At 39.2% G+C, this 27,184-nt stretch overlaps 1 protein-coding gene and 1 long non-coding RNA gene across 2 annotated transcripts in view; both read left to right on the top strand.

Annotated features, from left to right (window-relative positions):
- LOC116066120 (exostosin-1) overlaps positions 1-27,184 on the top strand; it is a 269,823-nt gene that overhangs the window by 67,435 nt on the left and 175,204 nt on the right. The gene's annotated exons all lie outside the window — the stretch shown is intronic.
- Positions 10,965-25,847, top strand: LOC118493849. The gene is made up of 3 exons (XR_004895881.1): positions 10,965-10,974; positions 13,672-13,677; positions 25,754-25,847. It is a non-coding gene; the product is annotated as an uncharacterized LOC118493849 (long non-coding RNA).

Here is a 27,184-nt window from a genome sequence, read left to right as displayed (position 1 = left end):
AGTGAATACTGTGGTGCATACATTCAAAGTCGTACGTGGAAGTTTATTGCTCTTATAGTGTAATTGGTACCACGTGTTGTCCAAAACTAAATGATTGAATGATGAAATTAAATGGAACTTTGTCACTGGCATCAGTTTGTTTAGTAAAAATCACATGTATATGGTGGATAGAAAGCATTCAGTCAAAGTTCTAGCAGTAACACAATTTCCTGAAGGCAACATGACTGAGGAGTCTTCTGCCTTCTTTGTTAGGCTGTCACTCATAATTCCACGCCCCTCTGAGTTGAAGCCACGCCCCCTACGCAAAATCGGGGCCAAAAGTCTGAAACTGAAAAACAGATCTGAAACTGAAAAAAAAGATTTGAAACCGTAAAAAAAATACGTTTTGAATATGAAAACATGAAATGTGGAACTGAAAACAAATATAAAAGTGAAAAATGAAAATTAATAATTTATTCAAAATAATTCCAGAATTTAATCTAAATTTTATTCAAACTGAAAGAAAAAATTGTACACTTATTTTTAGTTTGAATACATGATTTTATTTTTCAAGTTTTAGACCAAAACTTAAATTTTCAATTTCAAGCTTTAGTTTTTCAACTATATATATATTTTTCAAATTAACAAAACATTTGGCCCTGATTTAGCTCCATACAGTTGCTAGTTGTTTAAGCCGTTACAGAGCTTTGTGACGGCGGCTACATATCTCCGTTGTATCAGCGGTAGTTGGTAGATCAGTTACCTGAAAATAGGTGACTTTGAGCCAGGTACAGAGCACCGCGAGCTGCTGGTCATTTGGCCGACATTACGGTTAAATTTTGTCCACAAAATATGAGTGTTTTGCCACAATGAAAACAACTTAGGGAAATATTTTGATTAAAAACACTCCTAAGGATCACGCATTTCCTGTGTGAAAGGCTTTAGTTTTCCCTGGGAAGCGAACGCCGCTCTCTGGCTTGAATGTCCTGTATGTTAACACCCACCCATCCACCTGGACCACCTCCCTTCGCAGCCAGCCGCGTTCTTATACAGCGGCAGTCAATGTAGTGAATACAGCAACAACAAAAAAACGTGGAATGCTTATGAATTACAGTGCTTAACTTTTCGTAGCTTTTTGGACGAATGGTTCATGAGAACATGCTGTCTACATATACACCTAAGTGAACTTTTCCTTGGCCTGCTTCTAGATGAACTGCTAGATGAGACTTTTTCATCTCAATTCCCTGTTAAGTATTCTTCCCAAAACGTTTCGAGATGAAGTGTTAGCGACACTTTGTGGCTTGTGCAGTTTTGGAAGGAACTTTTATTAATCACTTACCAAATTCTGCAGCGGTGAAATTGGTGTGTGCTTATGCCTGCTGGACAAACAGAGAGGGGACCCAGAGAATTCAGTAATCCCTGAGTCTGTGGCTTTGGTTTTGAGTGTGTGTGTGTGGTCATTTTACAATATACTGTAGAGGGACTTATTTTCGGAATGGGTTGGTAAATAAATCCCATCTCTCTGTCTGTGTGAGTCCAACATCTCCCTTAAGAATTCACCCATATGTGGACAAATCTATATACACTACTACTATTGCGAGTACTGTGCTTCATATGAATGTACTGTACTTGTAGCTATTATAGTCCTTTTGGTGGTCATTTTTGCACAACAAGATCAAAAAGGACACTACCAGTCCTCCATAAAAAATAGAGATGGGGAAATGTGCTCAGAGACAGCGGATCACTAAACCACAGTCAGGAGTTTGTAATTTATTTACTAATCTGTCTGAACTCTTTGAATGATTCACATGGACATAAAGTAGATAACATCAGAAGGAACAAATAATTAAAACAAGCGTCCTCTTAATCTCTTTCTGTTGCTGGATTCTCTCTTTTAGGGCTCTGTGATGTTTTTTCCTCTTTATCTCTGTCTTAGTGAAAAACACTTAACTGATTTGTATAGATCAGATTACACTTTAATGGGGTAAATCAGATTATTGCAGCAATTGTTCAATGATGAAGTGTTGTGTTAATACATTTTATTCTAATGGTATTTACATTATGGATGTGGATGTAACCACAAATGTTGCACATAATGCAAGATTAAGAAAAGATGCAATTGACAGAATAATGTATGTGCCAGAATATAGAAGTATATCTTGTTATTAACACTATCAGGTTTGTTTTTGCATATACTGTACATCCCTATGTTATACTAGCAAATGTAGCCTGAAGACATCCACATTACATTCTCCCAATGTGTTTAACTAATGCAAAAAAGGGTTATCCGAATGTAAAATTTCTGCCAAAAACTTTGAAGCAAAACAAGCTGACAAATGCTGTCAGTTCGACTCTACTCTTCCTCTCTTTACTCCAACCTGTAGCAATCAGTGTGCAGCGGATTGACAACTAGAAGTGAAGCTCTGTCTTTGAAAGTTTGGCTGAACTCTTCAAATGCCTGACCCACTAAAAAATACTCCTTGAAGACACAGTAGAGCAGAGGTAATGGTAACATCTCCAAGATCTCGAGATAAGGCTGCACAATTAATAGCACTTTTAGCGAAATCGCATTATGGACTACAGCAGTGCAATATCAGTGCAATTTCTTAACCTGCCTGTTGTCCTCGGGTCAAATTTGACCCATATTCAAAGTTTCTATATCAAAAATTTGGGTTTCTTTCAACCAAATTGTCAAAAAACCATAACGTGGATGGTGCCATACAACGCTCTTCACAAGTAAAGTAAATATCAGTTCACTATTTTCATTGAATTTGGGTGTTTTATTAAATTTTTATAGCATTTGAAAAAATAATTGGTGAAAGATTTGAAAAAATGTACGAATGTTCTAAAGTTCAAAAACATCAGAAAAAGAATGAGAAAAGCGTAGAAAAAAGCGACAAGTGTTGAAAAAGATGACCAAAACTTTAAAAAAAAAAAAAAAAAAGACTAGAAAAACAAAAAGTTGCATAGTCGACGGGATTAAATATTTTGACACATAAAAATATGTGTCAAAATACAATTCTGGGGCACCTGGATAACTCACCTGGTAGAGCATAGGCAGCTGCAGGTTTGACCTGCTGCCCTTTGCTGCATGTCATTCCCCCCCCTCTCTCCCCTATCATGTCTAAGCTGTCCTATCGAATAAAGGCCTAAAATGGCAAAAAATTATCTTAAAAAAAAAAAGATATTTCCCTCATAACGTGCAGGCTTGCGATATAGTCTCTAAAATCTCAATCTTATGACATCTAGTTGGGCTAGATTTACCTTTTCATCAAAACAATCTGCTGCCCAAAAAAAACATGATTAAAGCATCCCACTTCCAATTACACAAGCTATATATATGGCACTTGAATGTTGCTTTAGAGAGCCTATCTCTTTCTTCCTTCCTTCGTTTGATAGCCTGCTCACACTCACTGGACTACTTGGACAACTATTGCTCACCCATTCATCAAGCTGCTCCTCCACCAGCTTCTACTCCTTTGGCATTACCAGCTTTGGCTTGTAGATTACATCATATTTGCTTTATTATCACTCAAGAGTGTCTGGCTGGAGATTTACTACAACATATAATTAGTACCAAAGGCAACAGCGTAGGGCCCGACTTGATAACCCATGTCGTGTCATTCTCAAAGGACTAATATATCTTTTTATTTCATTCTGTAGCTCTTCACACTCTCGTCTGCCTTAGTGTTTATATCCCATCTGCCTGTCTGTCTGTCTGTCTGCATGTTTGTCTGCACACACTCTTTATTTCCCTCTCCTTCTGTCTAACTCAGTGTTTCTAAAAGGGACTTTGATTATTTTAACAGCCTTATAAAGCTGACAGGTTTGCCAAAATAAAAAGTCCTCTTGCACCAGAGCAGACGTTGGAGAAGTGACGTTGAAATGACCTGACATTTATGGGGTCACCAAGGACTGGGCTGACATGCGAGCCAGCTGGTGGAAGAATGCCTGTATACAAAAAAAAAAGGTGAAATCAGCCTGTAAAAACCAAATGGAGGTGCCAGTCAGTTATAGTCTCTAAAAGTTGCATTCACATTATCACGATGGGAGTTGAATTTTCCCCTACATTTTCTTCCTCTGATACAGTAATTAATCAAACCAGATCTTGAAACAAACAATTGATCGACAGAATAGTTTTTTCATGCACAAATGCACAACTTTGACTGGTTTCAGGGCTGAATATCCCAGAATATCCTTTGTTTTACTGTAAAATGAGTACTTTAGAGTTTTTGTACTATTGTTTGGACAGAACAAAGTTTGAAGATTGTCACATTGGGAATGTTTCACTTTTTTTGACATTTTATAGACTGGATAAATTGAGGAAAGTAATTGAAAAACATGAAACATAATTATTACCTGCAGCCCTGGTGATGTCTCTAGAAAAATGGGGAGACGTCTGTCCAGCTGCTTTTCGAGCCTTCTCCTTCAGAACATCTTCTTTTCTGCCACTACACCATACATGTTTATACCTTTAACCCTTGTTGGTTATTCCAATCCGTCGCTTGACTTCCTAGTTATTTACAGAGTAAATTGATAATTTCTGCACAATACGACTCACAACAGTCAGTGGATACTGTTAAATTCAGTCTGGAGCACTTTGCTATGTTCGTGCCAGAGAGTCAATCAGTCTGCTCCATCTTCTGTTGACAGACTGACAGACTGACAGAGTGCAACTGGCTGTTAGAGGAAATGCATGGCCAGCCAAGCATTGTGTGCCTGTTGAGGGTAAATGCATGTCTGTGAAGTGCGCGTTCAATCTGTGTACTTATTTGAATGCGTGTGTGTGTGTGTGTCTGTGCAGGGGAGCGGGGTGAATGCCGAGCTAACTCAGGGCAGTGGAAAGTGAAAAGCTTACCGACCGTAGGACAGCTTTATTATGGTTACACACCGAAGCAGAGGCTTGTGTTGTTGTGTGTGCGCAGTGGTCTTGCCTTTGGGCAGTTTTGCCATAGATCAAGGTTTTGGTGTTAGCCTGTCTTTATGCTGCAGGCCAAAAGAGCTAACAATGTCTTTTAAGAACAAGAAAATGTCCACAGAAGTATGAATCCCAGTGCGACTGGATCAGAGTGTACGTTCAGGTTGTCTGTTTGGATTCTGTGTGTGAAGCTGGCCTCTGGCTGTTCTCTGCAGCCCCTCGGGGCTTTCCTACACAGCCAACGCTCTCCGTCCATTTCCTTCTACCTCAGAGTCTGCTGAATTGCGGCTTCGCACATGCTTAACAACTGCATTTACTACAGCACCTGCTGTGTCTGGATGTGTTTTGTTCTGCAGCACAAACTGAAAGGTTTTTAAGAAATAGTAAGATCTTCCAGTAAACACTTAAAGAGACCTAAACCCACTGGAAGCAATTACGAGCCACACCTAACAATACAAACCAGCCAATGAATACAAAAACAAAGACTGAGTGTAACCTGCTCTGGTAACTATCAGAGCTTTTTTTTGAGAGAGAGAGAGAGAGAGAGAGAGAGAGAGAGAGAGAGAGAGAGAATATTTTTGGGGTTTTCAATCACATCTTGTTGATACTGTCAATAATGGCACAGTGCAGTTTCCAGGAACTAATACCATGGCAATGTTCAGCCCTACAAAACATAGCAACACAATTTTTTTAAAACTGAAACGGGGAACGGGGACACGTCTCTGCTGATTGGGTATCACCTGTGACACAGCCAATGAACGATAAACATGTCGTTTAATCCAGAAACCGTAGCAAAACGGTGCACATCGCTTTGAGATTAAACGTGCCCCAGATGTAACCTTCTATCATGTGACAACATAGGTCACGTCATAATAAGGGCAGAATCTCATCACCCTTATTTGATAGCTCCTCGACTCCTCTGTCCTCGGCTAAACCAGAAGTTGTTCTGTCCCTCCTCTGTGAAGGCCGTCTCAAAGCTCTTATTTCTGCCGCGAGGACCAAGCATCAAGGAGGGATCACCGAGGTGATCTAGCCGAGGATACACGAGAGTGGCCTTCACCAGAAGCCACGCAGCTGAAAGCCATTGCTCAGTCTGCCCAAATAGCTGACGTATTCACGTAACACTACAGAGAAAAGGACGTCTCGTCCCTCTACAACACATTTCCTCAGTTCCTCTCTCCTCCCATGATTTTCCCACATCTCTCCCGTGCCTTCTTGGTGGGAGGGACTAAGATGCGAGGAAGGGACGCAAGTGAGGGAGTCGAGGAGGCAATTTACGTGACATGAGAAGGAGCCAAGTAAACCTTCTCCATGACAAGTAAGCAAACTCCATCTGCTGCTGGCAACAAGGAAACACTGAAAGCTTCAGAAGAACCAAGAAAGTAGACCTTGTGACAGGATTTTTTTTTGTATCAAAAACCCAAACTTGAATACAAAACAAACTCTTTTTAGATTAGCCAAAATGTTGCCACTTCAGAGGTCTGTGGTCACCTAAACATGTTTGAATGAGGACAGAAGTACCAAGTGAGTGGTACTCTGCTAATTTAAAAGAGGAATCAAGACGAGAGTTTTATGTGTGAAGGAAATAAGATGAGAAGTCTCTTTTCACTTGCAACTATAACTTTAGTGATTTGACACTAAAGTAGAAGACGCAGCAGAAAAAGTTTGTGACAGTTTGGGGTCGCTGTGCAGTGACACACCTGAGTTAAACAGCTGAGCTTGCACACAAACTTCTGCAGATACATTATATCTCCCATGTTCCTCATTAGAACCTTGATGTGCTTATTTACTACTAATAACTTCCAACCAAAGGGTTGTTTGAGTTTTGGAAGTTTATTTTTAAAGCTTGCTCGGTGTTGTGTATTGTCAATCAAAATCAGGAAAATTATCACTGGAGTGTATTCTTTCATCTTAAAATTTGGAGATGTGGCTTTTTGCATGAAAGCGTATGTGGGATCTATGTGGTTGTTTGTCATTATTACTTTACATTTACATTATTTACTAGTAAAACTTTCCAAATCTTAAAGGAACACGCCGACTTATTGGGACTTTGTCTTATTCACCGTATCCCCCAGAGTTAGATAAGTCGATACATACCCTTCTCATCTCCGTGCGTGTTGTAACTCTGTCTGACACCCCCACCGTTAGCCTAGCTTAGCACAGATCCTGGAGGTAACCGGCTCCATCTAGCCTACTGCTCCCAATAAGTGACAAAATAACGCCAACATTTTCCTTTTTACATGTTGTGATTTGTATAGTCACAGCGTGTACAAATAACAAGGTCATATGAGACACAGCCATCTTCTAACCGTATATAAACTGGGAACTATTCTCCACATAAGGCGAAGTACTGGTACTTCTGCTACTTGGGCGGAGTGATTTGCTCGCAGAACTCCAGGCGAACTCTCTGTTCCTCACCACGGGTCTTCTCAGGTGCTGCGAGCAAATCACTCCGTGTTCACACGGCATGTTCCTTTAAAATATTTTTTATCACACCTTGCAATATAATCAAATCAATTATGATAGCTACATGTAAGAGCTACAGCTGACAATTCTTTTTTTTTATATTAGCCAGTTATTTTCTTTATTTCTTTCATAATTGTTTGGTCTATTACATGTTAGGAAATTATGAAAAATGGCCATCATAATTTACTAAAGCCCAAGGTGATGATTTCAACTTGCTTTACTTTGCATCCATGTTTTGTTACTCTTTCTCTCCATTTGTTGTATGTGTGTGCAGGCTCTATCTATGATCCTGCCCCATTCCCTCAGTGACTCAGAGTGGCTACTCTACATGACTTTGCTGAATATTATGCATATTTAATAGGGTATACTTTCTAGCTAAACTGACCCATTAGGATGAGTTTCGGTTACAGCTCATTTCAACCCTGATGTTTCTTACTCAGTGTGTCTGCGTGCGTGCGTGTGTGTGTGTCTGTGTGTCTGTGTGTATGTGTGTCTGTAAACCCCCCTCATATACCCTTCCATCCTTTGCTTATCTGCCTATTATCAATCTTTCCTGCTCTCAGTGTCATTTGTCTAATGTTCTTCATGGTACTTTACCGTAAAGGCCTTGTGTAAATCACACTGCACCACTGACAACACACACACACCCTCACACCCTCACACACACACACACACACACACACGCACACGCACACACGCACGCACACAGAGACACACACAGACACACACAGACACAGACACACACACACACACACACACACACAGACACAGACACACACACACACACACACACACAGACACCTACACACACACACACACACACACAGACACCTACACATACACACACACGCGCGCGCGCACATGCGCACACACACACACACACACACACACACACACACACACAAACAGACACCTACACACAGACAGACACACACACACACACACACACACACACACACACACACACATAAACAAATGCATAAATGCAATGAGGTGTATCACTGACTGTAAAGCTGTCTGTCATACTCTCATCCATTCATTCCCTCATGACAGGTCCTAGTGCTGTATCGATTGGGTTATATTTAATTTCCCCTAGTTTCTCCACTTCATTTGCTTTATACTCTTTACTGCTGCAAAAAGCCCATTTCCTAATCATTAAATCAATAAGTTCACCTAATTCTGAGTTTTAATCGACTGGCCTAGACATTTTTCCTCATAGAATTTATTAATTAAGTTTTCTTTATAACAGACTCATTTGGTCTTTTAGAAAATAGGTGCATGGGATGGAAAGCCGAAACTTTCCCTAAATATTTGCATCCTTACGGTATATATATCTAAAAAAATCTTGGTTCAGGAATCTGATATTTTGCGTGACACACTTTATGGATACAGAGAAAACTCATCCATGGTTCAACCATGACACAATATGTCCTTGATTTCCCATATTTAGGTCTAGAGTAGGCAAAATTGACTATGTATTTTCCAGCTCTCTAAAGGATTTAAAGCTGAAAGACTTAAGTTTAAACTGATACTGTTGGATCTTATTGGCGGAATCAGTAACACATTACATATAGATTTAAACTGGCAATTTAATTTAATATTTTATACTTGATTTTGTCTTTATATTGTTTGCCTGGGTTATTGTTTTCCAAATATATTCTAGTTCTCTATGCTTCTCTTCAGTCAAGTGTGCTTTGAAAAAACTAGGTTATTTGTTCGCATCTGCGGACACCGAGTTGAGGTTGAATGTCTGATTTGATGAGGTTTTAGTTCAGATCTTTTCAGCAGCAACTCGGCCTGTCAGGAATGTTTTAGACTGAGACTTCACAAGCTGTTTGAAAATATAACCCCAAAAAGCTGACAACTTCAAAACCGCATTGGATTTTGCATTTGAGCCATTAGTCTGGGCAACATCATTGTGGATAATCAATATTGATCAATAATGCTGGTTAGTGCATTCCTGCAGCTTGTTGGCATAAGTATCAATATATCAAGATCTAGTTTTTTTTTTTTTTATAAAATGTAATATTCTAACAGTGCAGTTGCCATGCTCTCATGCCTTTGGTGTGCCTGGACAAACTGTAAGATATGGAGGTGTTTCTTTAATTCCAACTGAGTGAGAAACAACCTGAGACCAACACAGACTAAAAACAATACTATAAATTTGGATTTTTTTCTTTGAAGTCTCAATTATATGCTTCACAAATGTTGTTATTGCAGGATTATTGTTTTGGTCTATATTGCATCATATTTACAGGTAAAATGGTCATTTTAATACTTCACTCAATAATCTTATGCTTCTTTCTATTATTTTGTTTGGATTTCATACACACACACACACACACACACACACACACACACACACACACACACACACACACCATATCAAGGCTGGTGTCTGACATCATTAACCATAAAGTTAAAGAGTGTCCCAATTAGCCCGGGGCTGTAGAGGTGTTACAACGTGGCAACTCCCCACTAATTTACCACTCATTAACCTTTAGAAAAGGGACAGACAGACAGACAGACAGACAGACAGACAGACAGAGACACACACACACACACACACACACACACACACACACACACACACACACACACACACACACACACACACACACACACTTGTACATACATTGAAAAATAGTGACAACAGTCAACCATGCAGATATGCATGTACACACATTAACAAACACATTAATCCTTGAAATACATGGGCGGGGTAGAGTCCTCCATTAAGGCAAATCATTTGGAAACAATGACAGCGGTGATCTCTCACTCTTATCACTGTGGCTTAATGTAACAGAGTCTGAACTCATGTTGAAGGTGCTGTGTGTATCATTTCAACCAATAAAGTACCATCTGTCATTGTCAAAATAACAGTGAGGAGTTGGAAGGATTGCTGTGAAACATCGAGGCTGCAGCTAAGATATTGATTATTATTTGTACTTCACGTTGATAAAAAACAACAATGGAACTAAATATTCCAAAGAAAGCTAGTCCTTTAGACCACAGAAAATCCCCAGAATGCAGAGGGAACTCTTAGTTTTTGAGCTATATGATATGATCAGATACGAGTCTTTTAGTAAAGCTTGCTCTTTAACTTTTTAGCCATGCTAGCAGCAGGAATGACAATGTTGGTCCACCACTTTGGTCAAGAATATGATTTGTTTATACAGATGTCCATGGTCTCCAGTGGTTGAGGATGGGGATCAAATCCAGTTCTGACACTAGTGCCTTGCTTTGGGGCAATATAATTCCTAATACCTAATTCATTATGGTTTTTATTGTGTTCTTATTTATCTATTGAGATTATTAGTGTTGAGTACAATGCCTCCTAACAAAGCTGTACAGCAATTAACATCTTCTTGGTGGAATATTTTAATTCTCAAAGGGCACGTTCTTTCACAGCTTCCTTCTATGGTGTTTTAATGCTGCGTACCTTAGCAGGATACACCTGGAGAAAAAAATGACTGACAAAGGGCCAAGAAAAGTGAACAGTAAGTTAAGTAAAATCAATCTAAAACAGAATGGCATCCATTCTTATTGGCGTATGGCAAGAATTGGAAAAAATGTGAAGCGGGTTTGATTTTCACAGATGGACAGATTTTGTATTTGAGGAGCTTGGATTGGCTATAAATGCACTTGTTGAAAAGAGCCAAACTGAGATCCCTGGGAATCCACTAAGCCAAACTTCTGGCAACCTGTCTGTTCAATATCCCTGACCTTCTGCCAGTTTACCACAGAGGAGATATGAAAACTGTCACATGATAGCATCACCCACACCTCACACTGTGCTGTATGTTGCAGGATCCTTTTCTTTTCTGGTAAACATCTTTTATCTTCTCCATTGACCCTTATTTCCTCGATTGTGATGGGATTTTTTTTTTTTTTTTGAGACTGGTGGCAATATGGGAGCATAGGTCAAGATGAAAACTAGCATCCCTTCTTTGTACAGACTTAGGGATTTGTTTTTGCCGCAGAAAAAAAAAAAAAAAAATCACACCAGAGGAGTACTTGAGCTAACCAGAGCTCATTTGGGTCACTTAAGCGGCCTTCTGGTAGTCTGGCTATCACCAGACCAAGCTCAATCTTCTAAGATTGAACATTAGTCTGGGGAGTCTGCTCTGTATTTTCTCTGCACAAGAGGCGTGATCAACGGGCATAGTTGAAATGACTCTGTACGCAATTGGATAGTCCTTCAACCAATCAGACCAACGATCCGGGTGACGTAGCAGCGACAGCGGCATCAACGGGTTGCTGCGCTTTGGTGGCCGGCTTGTTGTATGTAAACAAGAAGCTGCTTGGTCGCTTCTCTATCGTCATCATGTTAAACCCGCCAATAGCACGCCAGGTGGATAAGCCAGTTTGTGATTGGTTCCCGCAAATTTGTAACGGAAGAAGGATAGATAAACGTACAGGTTTCCAGCCTGAGCTGCAGGGCGAAATCAAATCGCCAGCAGATCGGGCTGGGTTTACCCAGTCTAGCATTCTGAGAGATTTGAATAGGTCCTCTCAGTTTTATAGTAAAAAAAACCTGACCTGGGACCCAAGTTGTGCTAGGTCCAAATTATATTCAGTTTTAGGATTTTATTTAGCCTAATTGGATCAGGTAGGGTCTGATTTTAGTGCTGCAGGTCTTAGGTCTGTGTGTCAATATGTCTTATAGTCTCATAAACTAATTTAAATTACGAGTGGAAATTTATTTTCATGTTGATTTCTTCTGTTGTATGCCTGCTAGTCAGACTCTCTATCATATCTTTTATGGTGGGCTGTTTCTCAGCAAAAAGAATAATTATGATGAACTGGAAGGAGTGTAAACCTTCTTGGTTTTGCAATAAATGGAGAGAGAAAGCGGCTTCTTCATTAAGACGCACCATGCGATGAAGCCATTATGTTGTTGACATATTCATGTTCTGTATATTCTTACCCTGGGGGGGTGTTGTTGTATTTGTTTGATAGTTCACTTCAAATATCAACAATCTTTGCACAGCATCACTTACCACACCTTTAAACCTGGAGTTGGCAAGTTGTTACCCTCTGAGACATCATTTTTCTTTTTTTGTAGAAAGTACCATGTATGTACCATTCTGCTGTCCTACCCGTCTGACATGAATGCCGTAAAATACTCGTCACATTCCAAAGTCAATAAACAAGACAGTAATGTTGGAGGTTGATGACTAGCAGTGTTGCTTTAAGGATAAGAAGAGGATGTTGGAGAGCCTATCCTGAGACAAACCTGGCTCAGTCACAATCAGGATAATGGAGGCTAGAGGACATCTGCATGGAGATAACAGATGGGACAGAGGAGAACACAGCAGAGTAGAGGGGAGGGTGATCAGACAGTACAGGAGAGGCAAAGTAAAGAAATGTGTGGTTGTGTCATAAGAAAAATCTGTAATAGTTTAATCCTGAACAATGTTGTAGTGTTGACTTTATTCCACTATCGTGTGACGCCTCACCTGGTTGACAAGCTAACAAATGACTTCCCAGATTTTTAGTTGTGGTACTGTAAAGGTGTGTGTCCATTGTCAGCGTCATTTCAACGCTTCCCATTCATTTCTATGGGAGCAGCCATGCAATGCATTCTGGTAACGTTGTTGGGAGTTAAGAGAAGCGGGGCGTCAAGTGGCCCGCTCCTCATTTGCATAAAGTTGAATCCAGCGAAGTTTATGCAAATGAGGAGCGGCCCGCTCGGCTCAACGCATCTCAAAAGCTGACGAAAATCTTTTAAACTGACCTTGGGTCGATCAGAAATAAAGACAGATTCAGCAACTGCATGGCCTATTTCTCGCTTAAAATGTTTTCAGAAACACGTTTCTATAAGAGATCATATTCCAAACGAGCTGCCATTATGGTCTGTTTTGAAATCCTGGAGCAGCCAGACCCACGTGAGGCATTCGTTCAATCAGCTGCAGCCGTCGCGATTGTAGAAGGGTGTAGACTGTTTTCTTTGCTTGTCAGTGGTCATTGAAGAGAAACTGGTGGCAAGCGTGCAATGCTGGAAAGCAGGGCGATCCCATCCGTGAAAACAACGCGTATACGGACACATAAGGCACTTTACTTCATTTTTCGTTATTGAAAGAGCACCTTAGGCCATGATCACACTTTTGGTGTCGTTTTTGACAAGAAACCGTTGACTAGGGCGCTTTTGTAGTTAAAAAAAAGCTGGCAGCATGTTGGTTCCAAAAAGCAGCCACAAGCCTATAACAGCTACTGCTACAGTATCCAAGAGTGCTATGTGGAGCGCTGCTAGATAAAAAAAAAAAAAAAAGTGGTCCAGCGATCTAGAGAATGAACAGAGAGAGGGAGCGGTGCTATTGACGTTAGATTAAGCGAAGCGAGTTCCCACCACCATCATTTACCTGAACAGGGAGCACCCAGTCATTTCATATAATATAACTCGCTGTGCACAGACACTAGCATAAGTCTATCTATTGGCACCAATTCATGTGGACGCACCAACAGTTTTTTTTTGTCATTACTTAGAACTCCTCATGGGGGAGACAGAAACTATGCACTATAGCTTTAAAATGAGGGAAGGATTAGGAGACTTCAATCCTAGATTCCCTTAAATCACTGTAGATTTTCCCAGGGCTTTTTTTTATCCATTATTTATAATTAGAGTTGGGTACCGAATTCAATACTTTTTAGGCCGACTTGCCTCTAAAGTATCGAGTATTGAAAAAATGCCATGTCATTCAATACCAAATTTGAATACCTGAACCAATAGGCATGCAGAATGCTTCTACCAAGATCTAATAATGTCTGTGATTGGCTGTGTAACGTTACACGTTGCAGAGACACGCAGGAAAAACTCTACGTTACGCACAGAGATAAGGCTTGCGTAGTAGGAGCTGAAAAATAAATAAGCATTTGTTCCGTAATGGTGTAATTTCTTTTTGTTTTATAAAATTGGTATAGAAGAAAGTATCGTTTAGGAACCGGTATCAAAGTCATGGTATTGGTATCGGTACTGGTATCGACATTTTTTTGAACGATACCCAGCCCTACTTATAATTTATGATCAGTATGAAATAATTGCTGTCAAATCGGAAACCATTTTTCAATTTTAAAGTGCTCATATTATGCTTTTTGGCTTTTTCCCTTTCCTTTATTGTGTTATATATCTTTTTTGTGCATGTAATAGGTTTACAAAGTGAAAAAGCCCAAAGTCCACCCCAACAGAAAACACTGTTCACAAAATGCTCCAAACAGCTCTATTGTAGTCCAGCCTTTACTTCCGTGACTAACGTGCATCACTTTGTAACACGTTATAATGCTCGCCTAGCTGCTAGCATGGCACGCCCTCATACTCTGCTTCTGACTGGGTAGTAGTCCCTACCTAGCTACTGTCAGGGCACGCCCTCATACTCTGCTTCTGACTGGCTAGTAGTCCTTACCTAGCTACTGCGCATGTGCGACTCCCAACAAAGATGGATCAGAAGTGAGATGCCTCACTCTGTAGCTAAAACAGAGAGCTCAACACACAGGGTGAAAAGAGGAGCTGCAGCAATGTGTAATACAATAAAAATTTGGTGTTTTAAACTATGTAAACCTATTCTGATATAATCTCTAAATACAATTATGAACCTGAAAATGAGCATAATATGAGCACTTTAAGTGTACAAGAATGTGTTAAACAGTGTTTGTCGTGGAGTCTTTAGTCGAAACTACAATTTGTTAGGCTAAGTTCTTGTATTGCCGCTTGTCTTTAGAAACATTTAAGAACAATAGTTTGATAGAAAAACATTTTTATATTTCTCAGAGCAAGATGTCAAAAAATGTCTTTTGGTATCCATACTGAAACTTGGGTAACAATTGCATGACACCCAACCTTACCAATAACAGGTGATGATGTTGTGAGGACAAGATAAGCAGCCATACAAGAACTTTGCCTGAATAAAATACAGTTTAAAATTATAATTCAAATCTGGAATTGTCTGACTAAACAATAACAAACTTGACCGTTTCTACCGTTGTCTTTCTACCAACACATTTCCGTCACCACCAAAAGAACTTTAGAGTTTAATACCCAACTAGGGCTGGGTAATATATCAATATAATATCGATATTGTGATATGAGACTAGAAATTATATTAGATTTTGGATACTGTAATATCGTAATATGCCTTAAGTGTTGTCTCTTCTTGGTTTTAGTTTTAAAGGCTGCATTACAGTAAAGTGATGTAATTTTCGTGAACTTACCAGCCGTTCTATTATTTGTCTTTACCTACATTACTAATGATTATTTATCGAAAATCTAATTGGTAAAATATTTTGTGAAAGCACCAGACATCGGGGTATTTGGTCAAGAATATTGTGATATCTGATTTATTGCATATTGCCCAGCCCTATAACCAACCATTGATAAAGGTTTGAAAAATTGAAACGCACAATCGGGAGTCCTCACATATTGTACAAGTGTATGTTTATGTATGCCCTGCTTTGAAATTACAGTCTGACAGATCCAGTCAATCTCCTGTTAAATCCCCTTCTTTCTTCTCCACTCATCCTGCTAAACACTATTGTACAACAGACAATAAAACCTCTTTTTATCTCTATTTCTCTCTCTCGCATTCCTCTAAAATGCCATTGTATAATACACAATAAGATTCACTCGCTTTCCTTCTGTCTCTGTCGCCCTCCTAATCACTATTGTATGACAGACAAAGCAGCAGCCGCCTCTGCTACACAGCGATGGGATGGCTGACTGTCAAGCCATTCAGCAACAACCACACACACACACACACACACACACACACACACACACACACACCTAGCTCTCTCTGACCCTGAGGTTTGAGCCTATGTCCCTGATCATTTACTCTTCTGTACACTGAACACAGGTGTGTGTGTTCGTTGCCTCCTACTGTTTTTGCTGCTTACATCTGCTGTCTGGAGTTGTACACTTTGCTCACACACGGACACACAAGCATGCAACATTTTGCTCAGCAAGTCTCATTAAAGCAGAAAATGTGTTTTTCCCTCCCATAATGAACACAGGTAAGCTGTGTGCTATATTTAGACATAGAAACCTGGTTTGAAAAAAGCATGTAACATGGATACAGAACAGCATGGAGTGTTTTTCTGCCTTCATCTGCTTTAAAGAGTTACTGAGCCAAGTGCACAACAGGTAGAAATAGATACAGTACACTATATAGCAGTCTTTGCTGGAAAACTGCGGTTTTGCAACTGCATTTGCATAGTATGTTACTAAATATGTCAGCCAGCTAAATGCTTTGATGATGGCCAAGTCCAAGTAAAATACCAACAACTTATTTTGAAATAAATACCAAATCGTCCCCTAACAGCAACGACTAACAAGAAGTTTGATCTTCTTTTTTAAGTGGGTATTTGCTGCTTCTCTGTTTTATATCTGTTTGGGTTTTGGACTGTTATAGGACAAAACAAGACATTTGAAAACATCATCGTAGGCTGTGGGGAATTTGTTGGGCACATTTCTCATACTTTCTTGACATTTTGAAGAAGAAACAATCAATTGACAAACCAAGAAAATCATTTCCAAATTATTTGAGTATGAATTATGAAAATAATGTTGTTGTAGCCCTAGCTCAGCTGACCTGATGCTCCCGATTAAAGTAACGTTACTAAAATGACACATTATAAATATATTATGCCGGTGGCCTTGCGTCACTTGAGGTGTAAAGTCTTAGCATGGAGTTTGGTATAACACAACATAGCTTACACTAGTAAGTGGTGGTGGGCGGAAAACAGTTTATCAGCAGATGTTTGTTGGTGACACAGAAATGCACCCCGCAAATCACACGTTCGTTCTCAGGTCGTCATATGCAGCAGTGATTTATTGCAGAGAGGCACAAAAATAAAAAAAAAGTGTAGGCTACAGTTGGAATTGAGTCGGGCTAGGTCCAAATTATATTCTGTCTAATCAGGTTGAGTATTGGTTATGCGTTTAAAATTGGTGGATTCTAATTTGTTATGTGCAATACACATTTGGCACTTTATCAAATATATTATTTTATTTTGTCTCTCCTTATCGTCCTTTATTGCCTTTATTCAGTTCTTATTTCAAATATTTTTCTTGTTGTATACTTATGGATCTCGCACTTTCCCATATGCCATTTTATTGCGCTCCCTCTGTGATTGATGACTGGCAGGATGAATGTTTATCTATATGTTTTGGTGGACTGTAGAAACTGAATTGCCCTTCGGGGATAAATAAAGCTATCTGTATCTGAGTGTGCAGGTCCAAGCAGACTTCCTATCAGCTCTGATGATGTGGTGTATCATAATCATCGCAGAAGAAGAATGTAAAATTTTGAGGTGTTTGTTGAATGGTTGCCCATTATACTGCTGCCAAGTCTTATTATCCTCAGGTCTGACTGTCCCTGAGTCCCTTTCAAATTGGGTCTCCCTTTTTTGAAAATTGATTCATGTGCATCATGGACCCCTTCAGACCTCTAGGCTACAGTGAAATACATAAATACCACTTAATAACAATTAATAATAATAATAATAATAATAATAATAATAATAATAATAATAATAATAATAATAATGATCAAAGTTACGGTCTGATGTTACACATCTGATGGTAAGGATTTATGGAAATGATTTACATGGAATAGTATCAAAATGTATTTGGCTTCAGTCTTTAGCTAAGTATGGAAATAGCAGAATCTTTACAAATTTAGACTAAGTGCTTGGGTGAAATTACAATGGCAAAAGTGGCATAAACATGTTGTGCTACTGTGGGAGTCAGCTACTTATTTTTTTCTTAATCCTGATAGCAAAAAGAGCTCTAATTAGCCAAATGCAAGCAAAGACATGAACATGAAATATTAGAGGGAAAAACAGTGACAAATAATGTTGCCAGTAATAACAGATTGTATACACTTTCCAGCATCTGTTGATGTAACAGACCACCATTCTTTTAATTTGAGTGATAGAGAGGCTGTATATGAAACTACCATGGCTGTGATATCATTCAAAGTGTAATCAACTGTATGCTAGTATTAACAGTATTAACAAGCAGTGGAGACATTAGTATGCTGAGGACACCCATGATTTTTAAAGGCTACATTGCCCATTGATATCGTACCTTTAACTTGTCCAGTTAAGTCAGTGGAAGCACTGGTCCATCAGTATGCAGCATTGTCTTTGTTTTGTTGTACATTTGGACTCATCTGATAACTGAGGAGTGAGGACCAGGCAGTGAGAGACTGTAAATAGGGGCCATGCTGGGCAAAGGGGGAGTGTGTGTGTAGCGCTGTGTGTTAGTGTAGGAGATATGAAAAGACAGAGGCAGAGAGGGTCCAGATGAAGGGATTATATCTTAACACACTGTCCAACAATTGTTCCCATCGCTCTGCCTTTAACAATCACGTTTGGCCTGAGAGTCAACTGCTTAGGGAGCTCTGTGTGCGTTTGTGTGCCTTTGTGTATGTGTTATTGGGAATTGCTATGTTACACAGACACACAAGCATTGAGAGAACTTGAGCAGACTCCCTGTGGAGACATAAATGTATGGTTTGTGAAAAGACAATGGCCCTCAGTATGTTTGGTTTCATCTCCTGTGAGTAATGCTCAAATACATAGGCCTAACAATTTTACAGATGGATGATTTCACACTGCTTCTTAAGCGGGATTTATGCTTCTGCTTATTCAACTACTTATTCAAACTTGGTGTCAAATCATCTTCTGTTAACTAAGTCCATCAGAGTTAAACAATCCTTCACCTTTAGGTCGTTGGACACAATGAGTCAGGAAGGTTCAGTGGTACGCGTCCACTGTCAAGCGTCATTTCAACGCTTCCCATTCATTGTCTATGTGAGCAGCCGTGCAATGCATTCTGGTAGCGTCACAGGGACTTCGAAGAATCGGGGCGTCAAGTTGCCCGCTCCTTTTGAGGAGCGTCTCAAAAAATCACAGAAACCTTTTAAACTGACTGTTGTGAATCTGAAATGAAGGTAGATTCAGTAACAGCATAGCCTATTTCTCACATAAAATGTTTTCAAAAAACACATTTTGGTGAACTATTTTCATGAAATACGAGACATTTTTTTTCCAAACGGGCCGCCATTAGGGTCTGTTTTGAAATCTGGGAGCAGACAGCCCCACGTGAAGCGTTCATCCAATCAGGTGCAGCCATCGGGGTTTTAGGAGAGTGTAGACTGTTTTCCTTGCTTGTCAGTGAAGAGAAACCGATAACTGCTAGTGGCAAGCCCACTAGTGTGCAATGGTGGGAAACGGAGCGATCCCTTACGTAAAAAAAAAAAACAACAAAAAACGCCTGTATGGGTCGGGAAAAGAAATCTTATGTACTGTGATTTTTTTTTTTTTTTTTTTTTTTTTTGGCGACAATTTTTAAATGTGATTATTTTCCCTATCGATACTTTTCATTTATTTTTTTTACCAATGATTGACCTAAATATTTTCTGTTTATATGGTACAGCTGATGGCGACTACATCATATCCGTTTTCAGCAAAACAGAGCGGAAGCAGAAAATGCCGAAAATCCATGTTATGTGATGTGCATTCTTTTTTAAAAACAATTAGTTTTTAGAAATGTCTCATGATATATTGTCTCTAGAAGTGTATTAGGGACCTTCGGTATTTATGGAATGGACAACCGGAGGAAAATAGGGGAGGGTCATGTCTTTTTATTCTTTGTTGAGGGGAGGGTCACCCAACATTTTTTAGTCTAGGAGGGGGGGGGGGGGGGGCACACAACTTTTGTATTCATGAAACCGCAAAATTTCAAAGTGGCTTGTTTGGTGCATATTTTTCCATGTAGCTCTTAGTCTCGGCCCTCCTTCGCTACCAGATGGGTCTGACTCATGAGTTTGCTGGGGGCAGAGGGAGCACTGCTCCCCTGGTGGCTGAAACGGGTAATTGCATTGTTTAAAAAATGAGTGGAATAATTATGTTTGGCATGACCAGACATTTTATAAATTTTTTAAATAACACAAAACAACTAAATGGTGGTAGGTAATACATCAGATTTCATATACTGCTTTAGTAAAAAAAAAATATTACCTTGCACTATGTCTGGACATCTTGCCGTGCCAACGTTGCAATAAAGGTTTCCTAAATGCCATGTATATAATAATATAATATAATTTGATGTCAGCTTACTAATTGATTGCGGGTTTTATGTAGATTTGGACTTTCATACGTTTATTCCACTTTGTTTAAACGGCGAAAGTGGAGAGGCCTCGTTCACCTGTTCGGAGCTGGCTGGTGAATGTGACGCTCGTATAGGCCTTGCTGGATACACCGTGTCATTTACCTTTTTGTGGATCTACTGATCGCTGTGGATTACTTTTTTTTCGTGTCATTGGATTACGGCACAATACGGATTTTTTTTCTTAACGTGTCTTAACGTTTTATGGTGTGATTGCACTTTGTTTCTGCGTTTGGAGAGGCATCTCAACAGACTGTAGGTCGAACATTGATTGTTCACTGTTACATTTTTGTTGAATTTACGTGTCGGGGCATTCCGCCACCGTGCGTTCCAAGACAGCCGTGCTGCGATTGGATTTCATAAGGGCAAATTGTTAAATTGTTACAATGTAATTTAAAATCTGCTTTAAAAATAAACATATATATGTTTTGGATAATGTTCAGCTTTGGCAGTTTTACCTGTATAGCTAAAATATACAATGACTGAGAAAGCCTGGTGACGAGTCCATGAATTGTTTATTCAGGTGGATACTAGTTAATTAGAGGAGTAACTTAGTATTTGAAGTAATGCATGAAGTGTGCATTTAGTTTCCATGCTTATTGTGTTTCCACAACAATGTTAGTGAGCAAATCTACTGAAATGGCCACCACACCATAACAGAGGAGTGGGACGTATAAGATGAGAAGGCAGAGGTTAAATCATGTAAGTTATGTCTGTAAAAGACCAAGTGCTAACCAGTACAGAAGGCATCCATAAATTGATGGGGAGGGTCATGCCTCTTTTCACAATCATTTTGGAAGGTCATAGAATTTTTTTTACAGGCAAAGGGAGGGTCAAGTCTAATTTTACTAAAGATCCCAAAACTCCTCTGGTGGCACTTTATATAAATAACGAACAGTCCCTTATTCAACTTTTGTTTTTGTTAAAGAAGGAAAAGAAATCGCAATACTCACTACTATCAAATCGCAATACTTCTAGAATCAGAATGAAAATTGCAATACAAAGCAAATCGGCAGCCATGCATCGTGAAAGAATCGAATCGGGAAAAACAAAAAGCATATCCTCCCAGCCCTAATGGACACATACCATAACAGCTGTGTAGTGTTATGTGAACATTGGTTTACAAATAAATTAAATGAACCCAAAAGTTGCCACTCTAATGGACATTTAAAAGTAGATAAAAAATATGTCTTCCTCTCTGTAATGATGGTGTGCATATACCTAGAAATTGACATAATCATATAAATCTAGGGCTGGGGATCGTTTTCAATACCAGTATGGATACCAATACCGTGACTTCGATACTGATTCCTAAACAATACTTTTTTTTGATACAAATTTTATAAAACAAAAAGAAATTACAACATTACAGCACAAATCTTTATATTAATTTTTCAGCTCCTACTACGTGAGCCGTCTTTGTGCGTAACGTAGAGTTTTTTCTGCATGCCTCTGCAACGTGTAACGTTAAACAGCCAATCAGCAGCATTATTAGATCTTGGTAGAAGCATGCTGCATGCTTATTGGCTCACTGATGCTGATGAGATGTACTCCTTAGGTGCTAAAATTGGGTATTGAATGACGTGGCATTTTCCGAAACTCAATACTTTAGAGGCGATTTGGTCGGTGCCTAAAAAGTATTGAATACGGTACCCAGCCCTTTATAAATCCCATGAATAATGCTAGTTTTTCAAAGTTCGACCCAATTGTTAGGTCATTTTCCCTGTTTCATGTCAAGCGGCACTGTGGCAGTAGTATTGTAGAGCTCAAGGAATTATTAGACCAATATACCCAGCAGCAGGCCATCATATTACTTTATGTGCTCAAACTTCCCCGGCTGAGCAGATGGTACGCCACGACTGTTGCATTTGATCCAGTTTCATCACCAAACATACCTGTTTCATCACGCATCAAAAGTCTGATGTTTCAAAACCACTTTGTGTCCATTTTCTAATGACAGTGTTTGAAGCTGACAGGCTGCGTGTGAGGTTAAGATAGCAGCGCAGAGGCTGCATGATTTTATTTGAGATGACTGTTGTTGCTGTATAGGACTCCAGCACCCAAGAGTTTTCACTGCTCGTTAGTGTCAAAGAGGAAGAGAGGAGGGAGTAAAGATGGACGGGTGAGAAAGGGAGTGTGGAAGACAAAGTGCAGAGTTATTTCTGCGTGGGGTTATATTTGCTTCTGTGTGATCCCATAACTGGGTTTGGGTGTGAACATGCTTTTTTTATACTGCTGAAAATGTACTAAAAAAATTGCAAAATGAGCCTGAGAGACAAACATTTAATGAAATGGAGAATCTGTCTTATCTCCATCTGCATTTTCTTTGCGGTTTCTTTATAAGCAGTATTTGTGCAGTTTTTTTAAGCATCACCAAGATGTTTATCTAAATCTCTGTTAATTGTTTTTTAAATATCTCCAAGTGAGGAACTTTATTTCTTCTATGCCAAACCAATCAGTCTGGATTCCTGCATTCTCATCCTTAGAAGAAATTATGACAAACAACTGCAATGAGAGGGGTTTGATCTCATCAATATATAACTGGCTTGCATCTGGCTCTAATGAAACATTGATTACCAGACTTGAGACATGGAGGGCAGACTTAAAAGAGGGCATAAACAAAACAAAAAAAATCTGTTAATCTGATTTTATTTTATTTTTTTGTGGAACCCTCAACCTGAAATGTACGGAAGAGGATTAGGGCTACATGTGAGAAATTGTATTTTAGTTCTGAGTTTAATCTCAGAATTCTGAGAATAAAGAATTCTGACTTTTTGAAAGGTTTTTTTAATGTTTAAAAAAAAAAAAAAAAACTCTTTTTTTCTCAGACTTCTGTGATTAAAGTCAAACATTTTTTAAGTTTTTAAAAAAGATTAAAGTCAGAATTCTGAGATTAAAGTCAGAACTCAATGCATTTTTTCACATGTGGCCCTAATCCTCTTCCGTAGAAATGATTTAAATATATGTGTATTTATTTTAGTTGTCTTTGATTTCCTTGCCGAGTTTTAATGGGAGATGTTAGAAACTACATTTAAAAAAAAAAACAAAGACGGTGATTTGATAAACATACAGACAAACTGACAGATTAATTAAAATGCTTTGGGCTCATTCTGGTGTTGGCATTGGATCACTGGAAAGACATTTTTAGTAACAGTGTTAAAAACAAATCCCTTGATTAGAGATGAAATCAATCCTCATTGGGAATTCCAGATCATGTTTTCATTCATTTAAAATAAACTTTCACCTGCAATGACTGAATGCTAACTTGAGATCAGATGGGAAATTTGATTGTTTTGATTACAGGAAAGTATAAAAACAGAAAAAACACTCCCTCTTTCTGTAATTCTTAAATGTTAATGGTTTCCATTCGCAGCTTTAAAGATTTGATTGTTTTACATCAAATCAAATTCCACGGCCTCAGGCACTTTCTGAAGCCAGCTGTTGTTTGTCGCTGTTAACAATGTACCTTTGCCTCCGACAAAGCTGCATTGCAGTAGAGAAATACTTACTTTGGTGATGCCATAGCCTGAAACCTATTTATCAGCACAAGAAAACATCAAGTTAGGGGTTTACTGACTGAAGATACAATATTAGACGTAATCTAAACTCTGCAGAAGACACAGCCAGAAGCAGAAGTGAATTCCATTTACCATTAAAGCTTACTGATTATCATTTTCAAACAGTGGTAATATTCAAACCTGAAAACAAAATTGCCAGTTTTTTGGCACAAAAGATTTGAAGCTGAATGAATGTGGGGATTTTGCAATTCTTCCTCCTTTACGCTGCTCATCAATTATCTATATATTTAGTGTCTGTCTATATACTTGTGATTAGTACATATGCAATTTATGGAATTTTTTTTGGCATTTAGGCCTTTTATTTTTGTGACAGCTTAGACATGAAAGGGGAGAGAGAGGGGGAATGACATGCAGGAAAGTGCTGCAGGTCGGAGTCAAACTCGCGACCTCTGGGTCGAGGACTGAGCCTCTACATGGGTGCGCGCTCCACCACTTGGCGACCCGGGCACCCTAATATATGGCATGTTATTTACATGTCTTCCTCTTTTTTTTCCTCCCTCGCTCCTAAAACCCCACTAGGCCATTGTGGCTGCAGGTAATTGATGGCAGTGTAAAGTTCATTTGCCGCGTTAGCTGATATTTAGAGGGATGTGGGCTGCAGGCAAAGAATCACATTTCATTTCATAGCTCATTAACCTACTGGTGGCTGTATTCTGCTCTCTCTCTCTCGCTCGCTCGCTCGCTCGCTCTCTCTCTCTCTCTCTCTCTCTCTCTCTCTCTCTCTCTCTCTCTCTCTCTCTCTCTCTCTCTCTCTCTCTGACTTCGGCCTCAGCTGATGATTTAATTTCCTCAGTTTGTTCTAAAGGTAATCACCACATCTGCAGCCCAGGTCAACGTAGGAAAGGAATGACTCTGGATTTGTCATTATGTTGTAACAAGGTTGTCGAGGTGTCACACGTCTGAGCATGTGTATCTGGTGTAATCGGTGCTTTGGAAATCGGTTTGTGCTCACATAATGGCTTTATATGAAATAATTATGCCAGCAAAAGTGACAAAAAGGATTGTTAAGGCATGTGCGTTTGTCATTTGTGTAGTTTCTTTTAGCAACGTGTGAAAATGAAGTGACTTCTGATTTCTGCTCCAAATGCTTATTGTGAGCTCCAGCTGCATTAGACTCAACTCTTTTAAAGTCTTTTATGAGCTAACTTGCCAGTGTTTTAGCGAAGTGATAAAACATAACATTTAACTACCAGCCATTAGCAGTTAACTATCATCATTAGTACCCCATCACATTTATTTTCCGTACATGGATGGTTTACTGGGCAGATGCTACATGTACCTCTAGTAAAGAAAATAAATAATCGGATAATAATGTATGTACTTGAGTTATCATTGGCTGAAAAAGAAAACCCATCACAAATATGAATTGCTCGGTAATTTTGAGATGGTGAGACAGATATTAACTGTCAAACTAATTTTAGTTCATGGGCCACATACCCCTAATATGATCTCAAGTGGGCCAGACCAGTAAACCACTACAGAAAGATCAGAAACTTTATCTGCCACAGAGTTTCTTGTCAGCTTTATGTTGGCAAACGCAAGTTGCTTTGCTAGCGTTCTCAGGCCATTGTAGGAAGAAAAAAAAAATGTTACGGGCCCGGGAGAGAGGGGTAGTATTCCGAGAAAAAACTCAGAATTTCTAAGATTAAAGCTATAGTGCGTAGTTTCTGTCGCCCCCATGAGGATTTCTAAGCAATGACAACACCCCTGTTGCATCTACATGACACAAGCCTTCCGTAATCGCATTGATTTTGTTTCAATGAATAGAAATAAGGGCACTATTTTCAGGCGCTTACTCCTTTGCCAAACCATTCACTCGTGTTTTAAGGCCACTGAATTACAACACTGGATTGCAACATTAAACATTTACGTTTGACAATGTACTTCTTCTTCCCCGCAAGATTATAAAATCCAAAAAGCAACAAAACTTCTGCCTTTTATTGAAGATGAAGTGTGAGCATGCAATATACTAACAGGTGCTTCTGTGAAACAATTCTGTGTAGATGGTTAGAATTGCAATTCTTATGTGAATCCATATATAGTAATAGTTACGTACTGTATGTGTGTGTGCAGTGTATGTGGTATGGTGGTGGAGCAGGTTATAAGGCAACAAATGGATCTTTATTTGAAAAAAAAAAAAACAGAATCTGCAGTTTACTTTAAATTCAGTTCTTCAACAGTTTTCTGCAACTTCAGGAAAATCCAGGCAAATTATCATCCACATTTACATTCAAACTCCAGCGCGTCTGCCTCTCCTCAGCATTATCCTGAAGGTATACTCAACGCTTCTCCAATCATCATGAAACGGTGATCACCAGAGAAGTTACTTGTCACTGTGAGGACTGCAGCGGTCGCAGGTATTAAGGGAACATTAGCTGCTCGCCAACCTAAGGAGTGTGTCTGCATGTGAGAAATGCTGACTGCAGGTCTAGCCAAGGTTAGCTCCCTGGATCACATTCAAATGTTAAATGATACACACACACAGTCACAAACACACACACACACACACACACACACACACACACACTCACACACACTCTCACTCTCACTCACACACACTCTCACTCACACACACGTGAGGTCCCATACAAATGTTGCTAATAAGCAGCTCCACTGGGCCAGGTCCTATTTGTCAAACCGGCCGCCAGATGGGGAGTAACCTGCTGAGCTCACTTTTCTGAAGCACACACACACACACACACACACACACACACACACACACACACACACACACAGACACACAGACACACACACACACACACCGTCTGCTTGTCAGTTGGGTGTACAGCGCCATACCTTTACTCACATTTATTCAAGTGTGCTACAACTGTCTTCAGTAATGAAAAATAATGTTGCAATTTACAACCATAATGCCCCTCTTGTACTACATTTACATACGTTACATTTTATCCATTTTACTTGATTTCCAATTTACTTACTTAACTTATCCAGATAAATAAAATGCAACAGCAGAATTCACTTCAGTTGGGTGATATGTTTGAAATCCGTGTAAAAGTATTGATGCAAATATTTTTTAGATATTGATCACAACCTGGTAAATGTATGAAAATATCA

Source organism: Sander lucioperca, chromosome 19 (genome assembly GCF_008315115.2).
Source record: "Sander lucioperca isolate FBNREF2018 chromosome 19, SLUC_FBN_1.2, whole genome shotgun sequence".
In the NCBI taxonomy this organism is placed as follows: Eukaryota; Metazoa; Chordata; class Actinopteri; order Perciformes; family Percidae; genus Sander; species Sander lucioperca.
Note: the sequence above shows the minus strand (reverse complement) of the source record. Positions and strands in the feature narration are given on the sequence as shown.